This window comes from Amblyraja radiata, chromosome 17 (assembly GCF_010909765.2).
Source record: "Amblyraja radiata isolate CabotCenter1 chromosome 17, sAmbRad1.1.pri, whole genome shotgun sequence".
Lineage (NCBI taxonomy): Eukaryota > Metazoa > Chordata > Chondrichthyes > Rajiformes > Rajidae > Amblyraja > Amblyraja radiata.
This window is the reverse complement of record NC_045972.1, coordinates 10,190,072-10,198,973: the sequence shown is the minus strand read 5'-3', so window position 1 is coordinate 10,198,973 and position 8,902 is coordinate 10,190,072.

Below are 8,902 nucleotides of genomic sequence, written 5' to 3'. Positions count from 1 at the left end.
CCATGGTATCGAGGGAACTGCATTGGAATGGATAGTAAATAGAGTTGAAATAAATGGGGCCTTTTCAGACTGGACGAAGGTAACCTGCGGAATACCACAGGGATCAATCCTGAGCCCGCAACTGTTCACTACATTAATGACCGGGACAGGAAGGAACAGTATGTAAGGCTTCCAAATTCGCTGCTGATATGAAAATAGGTGGAAAGGAATGTTCTGATGAGGATACTGTGAACCTTCAACAGAATATGGATAGATTTAGTGGGCAAAAGGAATTTAACGTGTGAAAGAGTAAAGGCATGCACTTTGGTTAGAGAATTCAAAAAGCAGATTATTTCCTAAATGCGAGAGAAGTATGGAGGCAGACACAAAATGCTGGAGTAACTCAGCGGGTCAGCCAGCATCTCTGGAGAAAAAGGATGGGTGATGTTTTGTGTTGGGACCCTTCTTCAGACAAGTATGGAGGGATTTAGGTATTCCTGTCACGAATCTCAAAAAAACTATCAGGCAGGTCCAACAATTAGTTAAGAAGGCAAACAACAATTTGGTCTTCATTGTAATGGGGCTGGAGTGAAAAAACGGAGGTTTTGTTGCAAATGCACATGATGTTGGTGAGGCCTCGCCTGAAGTGCTGCATATTTTTCGTTGCCTACACCAAAGATATAATAACGAGGCAGTACAAAACATTTACGAGCTTAATTCCTGGGAGGAGGGAGTTGTCCAACCAAAAGACACTCCAGAGATGCTGCCTGACCCATTCAGTTGCTCCAGCATTTTGTGTCTGTCTATGGTGTAAGTAAAGGTTGGTGCTTAAGGCAGAATTCGGGATGTTTTCACTAGTGGGAGACTCTCGCATAAGGGGTCATACCTTCAAAATAAGGGTGGTTGTTTAACACTGGGTTATGTAAAAATGTCTTCTCTCAGATGGTGGCAAATCTCTGGATTTAAGTATGGATTTCTTTGCAAGTAGTCGAAGTAAGATCATTCTAAGTATGTAAAGTGGAGGTGGATAAATAATTGACAGAATGAGGAATAGAGTGGTGTGGATGAATGGCGCAGAAGAGAAGTTGAGGCCAGCACAGATCAACCATGGTCTTATTAAATGTTGGGATAGGTTTGGAGGACCTGATGCCATACTCCTGCTCCTATTGTTTGTGTTCTTGTGGTAGGTTTAGTAAATTAATAAAATTAAAAATACACACAAATTTTGGCTCAATTTGACAGTTTACTTTATACTCAACCCCGACTAATGCACAGGACGGAAGCACTGATGAACTCAGGGTCTTTAGCTCGTTCTACATTACATTTAACTGTCATTGATCTAGTGCACAAGACTGGTAACAATTAACAATACCTGAGAATTTCAGTGAGAACGGCAGCTCTGGAATGTGGGAAATCCCACAGTTGTTTTTTTAAAGAAGCAAATTCACTGCACCTCACTGAGGAATAATGCCAATACAACTGGTTCATTATTTAGCAGAAAAAAATATTCTAAATTAAAACGTATATAAAAGTTGCTGTTTTGGTAAGCATTGATAAACTAATTGAGGAATGGTACTGAATGTGTGCAGTATTAGGATTTCTAGAAAGTTAATAATGGTGTATAATGAAGGATCTGGGTAAAGAGAGGTTGATTAATGAAAGGCTCACATGTTCGGTGTACCTAGCCAAAACCAAACTAATTGCAGTGAGAGAATTAATACAAAAACACAAGATTTTAACAGTGCAAAGATCCCTCAAATTATTCAGCAAGGGATTGTGGACTCGGTATGTATCTATCTATCCTACATTCTATTCTATTTATATAATTAAAAGTCTCATCATGACCACTTCCTGTCTGCACTGTATATTGATTTTACAACAATCGCAACCCTGTATCGCTGTGATTTTTGGCCATCTTACTCGCAGTCCTCCGCTGAGCCAGCCCCGAGGATTTCTCCCATCGATGAAAAATAAAAAAGTTATGAGTGTTTAAAAAACCTTGAGATCAGCTGATTGGTCCTCTCACCTGTCAATCACAGCAATGAAGATAACGCCCCTTCCGGGGGGCAGGACTATAAAACCACGGATGCCTGGACGTGAGTCAGTCACTCTGCAAGATAGCGAGGGAGAGGCCACAACTGTCATTCTAAGCTGTGAATCAACTGAACTGTGAGTCTGCAAAGTACTTGCAATAAATGATTTGTTAGCCCTTAATGACAATGCCATGAGTTGTTTGGCCTGCTGCCCTGCCTGTGCTTGAAAGTGCAATGCTTAATTGGAAATGAAATGACAATGCCATGAGTTTTTTGGCCTGTGCTTAAAACTGCCATGCTTTATTAGGTCCGACTGTGTTTGGAAGGAATAAATGCGTTATTAGGTCCGACTGTGTTTGGAAGGAATAAATGCTTTATTAGGTCTGACTGTCTTTGGAAGGAGTAAATGCTTTATTAGGTCCGACTGTGTGTAGTCCAAAAGTCCCGCTTATTTAGTGACTTAGTGGACAGGTGGGGAATGCCAAGCGAGGTGAAGAGGGAGAGTGGGGGGTGGGTGGGGGGGGGGGGGTCGGGGTAGGGGGAGGTGAGGTGCAGGGAGGTGGGGGGGGGGGGATAGAGGGATAGGAGAGGGGTAGGGAGGGGTGAGGAGTTGTGCAGGGAGGGAGGGAGCGAGTGACTGAAGGTAGGGGAAAGGAGAGGGAGGGAGAGGTGAGGAAAGTATTGGGGAGGGGAGGAGGGGAAAAGAGGGAGGATGTAGAGGGGGAGGGAGTGCTCGGGGATGAGGGGAATTGAGCCGTGCCTGCGCAGTTGGGGGCTATGGGTGAGTAGTGGAATATTCTGTTGGGGGAACGGGTGAGTGGTGGAATATTGTATTGGGGAACGGGTTGTGTTGGGGGAACAGGCCTCCCGTGTGACAGGGGACCCGTTTGGGTCCCACTTAGTCTACTTTAGAAGTTAAACTTGCAGTAGAAACAGGCCTTTCAGTGCATCTAGTCTATTCCAACCAAGATGGATATCTACCCCAACCCTATTTGCCTGCATTTGACCCATATCCCACTAAATAGTTGTTATTCATGACCCTGTCCAAATGTCTTTTAAATGTTCTTGTAGAAGAACAATCACATTCTCTGGCAGGACGTTCCATAAAAGTACCACCCTCTGTGTGAAAATGCTGGCACTCAGGTTCCTGTTAATATTTCCCCATCTCACTTCTTCAAAGACCCTCCAGTTCTTGATTGGGGAAAAATGCTACGTGTTTTCACCCTATCTATGCCCCTCAAGATTTCATACACCTCTACAAGAACATCCCTCGATCTCCTATATTCCAAAGTATGAAGCCCCATCCTACCTAAACTCACCCTATACAATAACTCAATCGCTCAAGTCCTGACAAAATCTTTATGAATCTTCTCTGCACTCTTGCCAGATTAATGACATTGTCCTTTATTAGGATGTCCAGAGCTGAACACAATACACCAACGTATTGTTCAACTGCAACATAATGTCCCAACACTTATATTCAATGCCTCTACCGCTGAAGGCCAGCATGTCAAATGTCTCCTTTACCACCTTGTCCACCTGTGTTGCTGCTTTTAGATAAGTATCTACTTGTACTCCTAGATCCCTCTGTCCTATAATATTCCCCAGGCCCTTACCATTCACTGTGAAAGTCTTATACTGGTTTGATGTCTCAAAATCAATTACATTATTTTTGATATTCCTCAACCAGCTTACCCAAACTGATCAAGATCCCTCTGCATTTCTTGATAGCCACTGACTGCAATATTCCCTCTCTTAGTATTGCTTGGAAATTTACTAACCATGCCTCGCACATTCCTATTCAAATTGTTTGCTCTACAACAAACTAGGTGTACTATTGTGCAATAAAATGATTGTTTAGTAAAACTGCTTATCTTTAATGCAGCATAATCTTATGAAATAAATTAATTTAAGGAATTTATCATAATATTTTTGATTAAATATTTTAATCAAATATTTTATCAAAATGATATGGATCTCAACCTGAATCATCCCTTATTCATGTTCTCCATGGATGCTGCATGATCTGCTGAGTTACCTAAGCAGTTTGTGTCAATTATTAGTTATTAGTTTCATCTCAGTGTTAGCAAATTTGCCTCTGAACATCCTAGCTTTAAGTTGTAAGTCAGCGATTTAAGATGTTATCTGGCTTTGTGCTTCAGTATAAAGAAGATAGGCTAAATTGTTCAATAGCTCATCTGAAGGCAGAATCTTAGGCAAACCAACACTTCCTTCATATTGCACTGACCTGTCACCTTGGGTAGAAACAAGGAACTGCAGATGCTGGTTTATAAAAAAAAGGACACAAAGTGCTGGAATAACTCGGCGGGTCAGTCAGCATCTCTGGAGAACATGGATAAGTGACATTTCAGCTCAGAACCTTTCTTCGGACCGATTGTGGGGGGGGGGGGGATAGCTGTGAGCCTCTGACAGCTTTCTTCATCCCCCCCCCCCCCCCCCCCACAATCACCCTGAAGAAGGGTCCCGCACAACTCGTCACCTATCCATGTTCTCCAGAGATGCTGCCGGATCTGCTTGGCTACTCCAGCACTTTGTAACCTTGGATAATACATTCCTCCCATTGAAAGCATTGAAACCATGACCTTTACACACAAGTAGACATTGGTTGAGGGGGAAGTGGTAAGAGGGGGAGATGGAAAGAGCTAGAAGCATTAAGTGGGGTGGGAGATGCTGACCTGAGTAGAATAGTGGTTGCTGAATTAAGAAGGGTAGGGGGCGCTGAACTGAGTAGGGTGGGAGGTGGGTGCTGAACGGAGTAGGGTGGGGTTGCTGAACTAAATAAAATAGAGCTCTTAATTGAGTAAGATTACAAGTGGGTCCCTCACTGTTGCCTGAAGTCTAATAAATCATAAATCATAATCATAAACACCACTCTTGCACAAAGGACCCCCAGTAAAATTCAAGCCCACTCCTTGACATAAATAGTTAGCCCTGTCCATGCTTGTAGTCCCAGAGACATAAGTGCTACTTCAGGAGTAAGAATTAGTTACAGTAAATTTGTGTTTCGGCCCGAAATGTTGCCTATTTCCTTCGCTCCATAGATAGTGCTGCACCCGCTGAGTTTCTCCAGCATTTTTGTGTACCTTAACATTTATTAATATCCATGGAAAAACTGAAAACAAGGTCTTTCAGAGATTTTTCATGCCATTTATATAGGTCAACACCAGGTGGCACCATTGTTCTGATCATCCACTCACTTACAGCTAAAGAAATACAGTAGAGAAAATGCTGTAAACACCATCAAACCACATAATGCATTTATGGGGAGATGAAACAGAAGCGATGTCTGACTTGCTGAGTGTTTACATCATGTCTGGCTTTCATTCAAGCTGTCGTGCATTTTCTGCGTTACTGTTCCCAATTTCAGCTGTGAAACATGATCATGTTTGCAACTCTTTCATACTTAAATATCAAATTTCCATTGGCAACAAATGGTGTCAGTTTAATTAGTGGTTTATGTACTATGAGAACTCTCTCATGAACATGCTGAAGTCTTCATAACAAGAGTTTGTGTATCCAGCTTGCACTGAAATACCTCTGTAAAATGTTATCACCATCTTGATTATATGGCCCCCATCCAAATATTATGCAATCTAGTACAACTAACCTACACTGATGACGAAAAAACAAATTGCTCAGTAGGTCAGCATCTGCAGTTCCTTGTGTCTACAATGGTGAGTTGTCGTTTTGAAGAATACCCATTGAAAAAAATTGCTTGCGCCATTGTTGGTAGTACCTGAACCGTATTGTCAATTTTCTACATAAAGAATTAAGCAACAGGTAAATTGTTATCTTCCCAATGAATACCTGTTCTTGGGCCCAAGTATCTTGTTATCAAACCAGCGACGTGACTCAGTAATTCAGAACCAATTCAGAACTTTTTCCAATTCCATTTTCGCATGAGTAGATGAAGGGAAAGTCTTGAAGAAGGATGGAGGGAGATGGAGAAGTATTACTTATAATACAACCCTTTTTACACTCAGCACATAAACTTTAGGATCAATTGAAATCCTGCAGTGCACCTTGCCTTCAGATTCAGTCACACAAAGTTCCAAGTGACGTAAACTGAGAGAGGCTGGGCGGAACGGTTCAATGAATTTGTTTAATGACAAAATGGATCTCTGATTTAAGAATCAAATATCTAGAAGGAAATAGGGCACGAAGGAGGCAGGAGATCGCTCTGGTAAATAATATAGAGGAAACTAAAGAGGTTTTATATGAAGGGAAAAAGGGTAACTGGAAGGAGAATAGGGCCTCATATACACCAAAGCAGTCACCTGCATGTGAAGAAGCAGGAGATCGAGAAGGTCCTCAATGAATATTTCTCCTCTGTTTTTATCATGAAGTTAGACATGAAGACTTGAGTAAGGGGAAATACCGGTGTTAAATGTTATCACCATCTTGATTATCTTCAAAGTGAAGTTTCTTCAAAGTGAAAACTCACTTGGAATCCTGAGTTAAAAAATGAAAGTGCTGGAGGAACTCAACAAATCAGGCAGCATCTGTGGAGAGGGAATGGACCCATCCACAAATATAGCCTGACCTTCTGAGTTCCTCCAGCAATGTGCTTTTTCCTCGTCAGTGTCGGTTAGTTGTATTAGATTGCATAATATTTAAGGGAGATGTCGAAGACAGTTTGTATTACAGTCAAGGAGGTGTTGGATGTCCTAAGGCAAATGAAGGTAGATGAATCTCCTGGACTGATCAGTTATATCTAAGGCCACTGAGGGAAGCTAGAGAAGAATTTGTCTGAGCCCTGGCTGAGATATATGAAGCATCATTAGACACTGGTGATGTGCCTGAAGACTGCAGGGTGGCTAAAGTAGTATCTATATTTAAGAAGGGCGGCAGGGAAAAGTCTAGGAATTAAAGACCAACAAGCCTAACATCTGTGGTAGGCAAGTTGCTGGGGAGGATAGTAAGGGATCAGACTTTAAGACTTTTGCCTTCCATCACAGTGAGAAGGTGTCTGGTGAACTCACTGTGGTGGATGTTAAATTTGTGTTTATTGTGTGTTTTGTTATTTTATTATATGTATGACTGCAAGGCAACAAAATTTCGCTCAGACCGAAAGGTCTAAATGACAATAAAGGAGACTTTGACTTTGACTTTGAGATATATGAGTATTTGAATAGACGGGCTGCTTAGGGATAGTCAACATGGTTTTGTACATGGGAGATCCTGTCTTACGAATGTGATTGAGTTTTTTGAAGTAAGCCAAAATGACAAGGAGAAAACTGTAGATGTTGTCTATAAGGATTTCATCTAGGTCTTTGATACGATTGTTCTGGAAGGTTACATCACATACAATCCAGGGAGAACGTGCCAGAATATCTCAATCATAACTCCCACAATGCTCTTGGATATATCTCATCAGGGATGGGAGATTTGTCTACCTTTATTAGTCTTCGGACACTCCCTACCTATTTGACTATAATATGGACTGTCCTCAAGACAACTCCATTAACTGTCCCTAGTTCGCTAGTCTTCATGTCTTTCTCTGTTAGGCCTGTGACTAGTGGTGTGCCTCAGGGATTGGTGCTGTGTCCACTGCTGTTTGTGGTTCATATCAAAGATTTGGATGAGAATGTGGCAGGCATGATTTAGTAAGTTTGCAGACAAACGTGAGTGGGTGGTGTTGTAGATAGTGAAGATGGTTATCCAAGCTGCAGCAGGATCTTGATCAGCTGGGCAAGTGGGCTGGGCAATGGTTAATGGATTTTAATGCAGATAAGCGTGAGATGTTGCATTTTGGGTAGTCGACCAGGGCAGGAAATTCACAGTGAATGGCAGGGCTTTGGGGAATGTTGTGGAACAGAGGGATCTAGGAGTGCAGGTACATAGTTCCCTGAAAGTGACATCACAGGGACAGAAAATAGCTGGAGTAACTCAGCGGGACAAGCAGCATCTCTGAAGAGAAGGAATGGGTGATGTTAAATGAAGCGTCACCCATTCCTTCTCTCCAGAAATGCTGCCTGTCCCGCTGAGTTACTCCAGCTTTTTGTGTCTATCTTTAAACCAGCATCTGCAGTTTAAACCAGAATCTGCAGTTCCATCCTACATCACAGGGACAGGATGGTTGGAAAAGTGTTTGGTACATTGGCCTTTCTGAGTCCGGGCATTGAGTACTGAAGTTGGGATGTTATGTTGCAGTTGTACAAGACGATGGCGAGGCTGCATTTGGAGTATTGTTCAGTTTTGATCATCCTGCTATAGGAAGGATGTCATTAAGATGGAAAGAGTGCATAAAAGATGTTTCCATAACTTGAGGACCTGAGCTATGGGGAGAGGTCGGGCAGACCAGGACTTTAGTCCTTGGAGCGCAGGAGTGATTTTATAGAAGATAGACACAAAAAGATGGAGTAACTCAACTGATCAGTAGCATCTCTAGAGAAAATGAATAGGTGATGTTTCGGGTTGAGACCCTTCGTCGGCTTAAACCAACATCTGCAGTTCCTTCGTACACTTAGTGATTTTATAGAGGTATATAAGGTCAGAGGGGAATAGACAAGGTCAATGCACAGTCTCTCACCCAGAGTGGGGAAATCAAGAACCAAAAGAGAAAAATTTAAGGTGAGAGGGGAAAGGAACCTGATGGCCAACCTTTTCCACACAGAGGGTGGTGGATATGTGGAATGAGCTGCCAGAGATAGATTTAGTTTAGTTTAGAGATTCAGCGTAGAAACAGGCCCTTCGATCCACCGGGTCCGCACCGACCAGCGATCCCCACACATTAACACACCCACTAGGGACATTTTTTTTCTACATTTACCAATTAACCTACAAACCTCTGCGTCTTTAGAGTGTGGGAGGAAACCGAAGATCTCGGATAAAACCGACGCAGATCACGGGGAGAACGTACACACTCC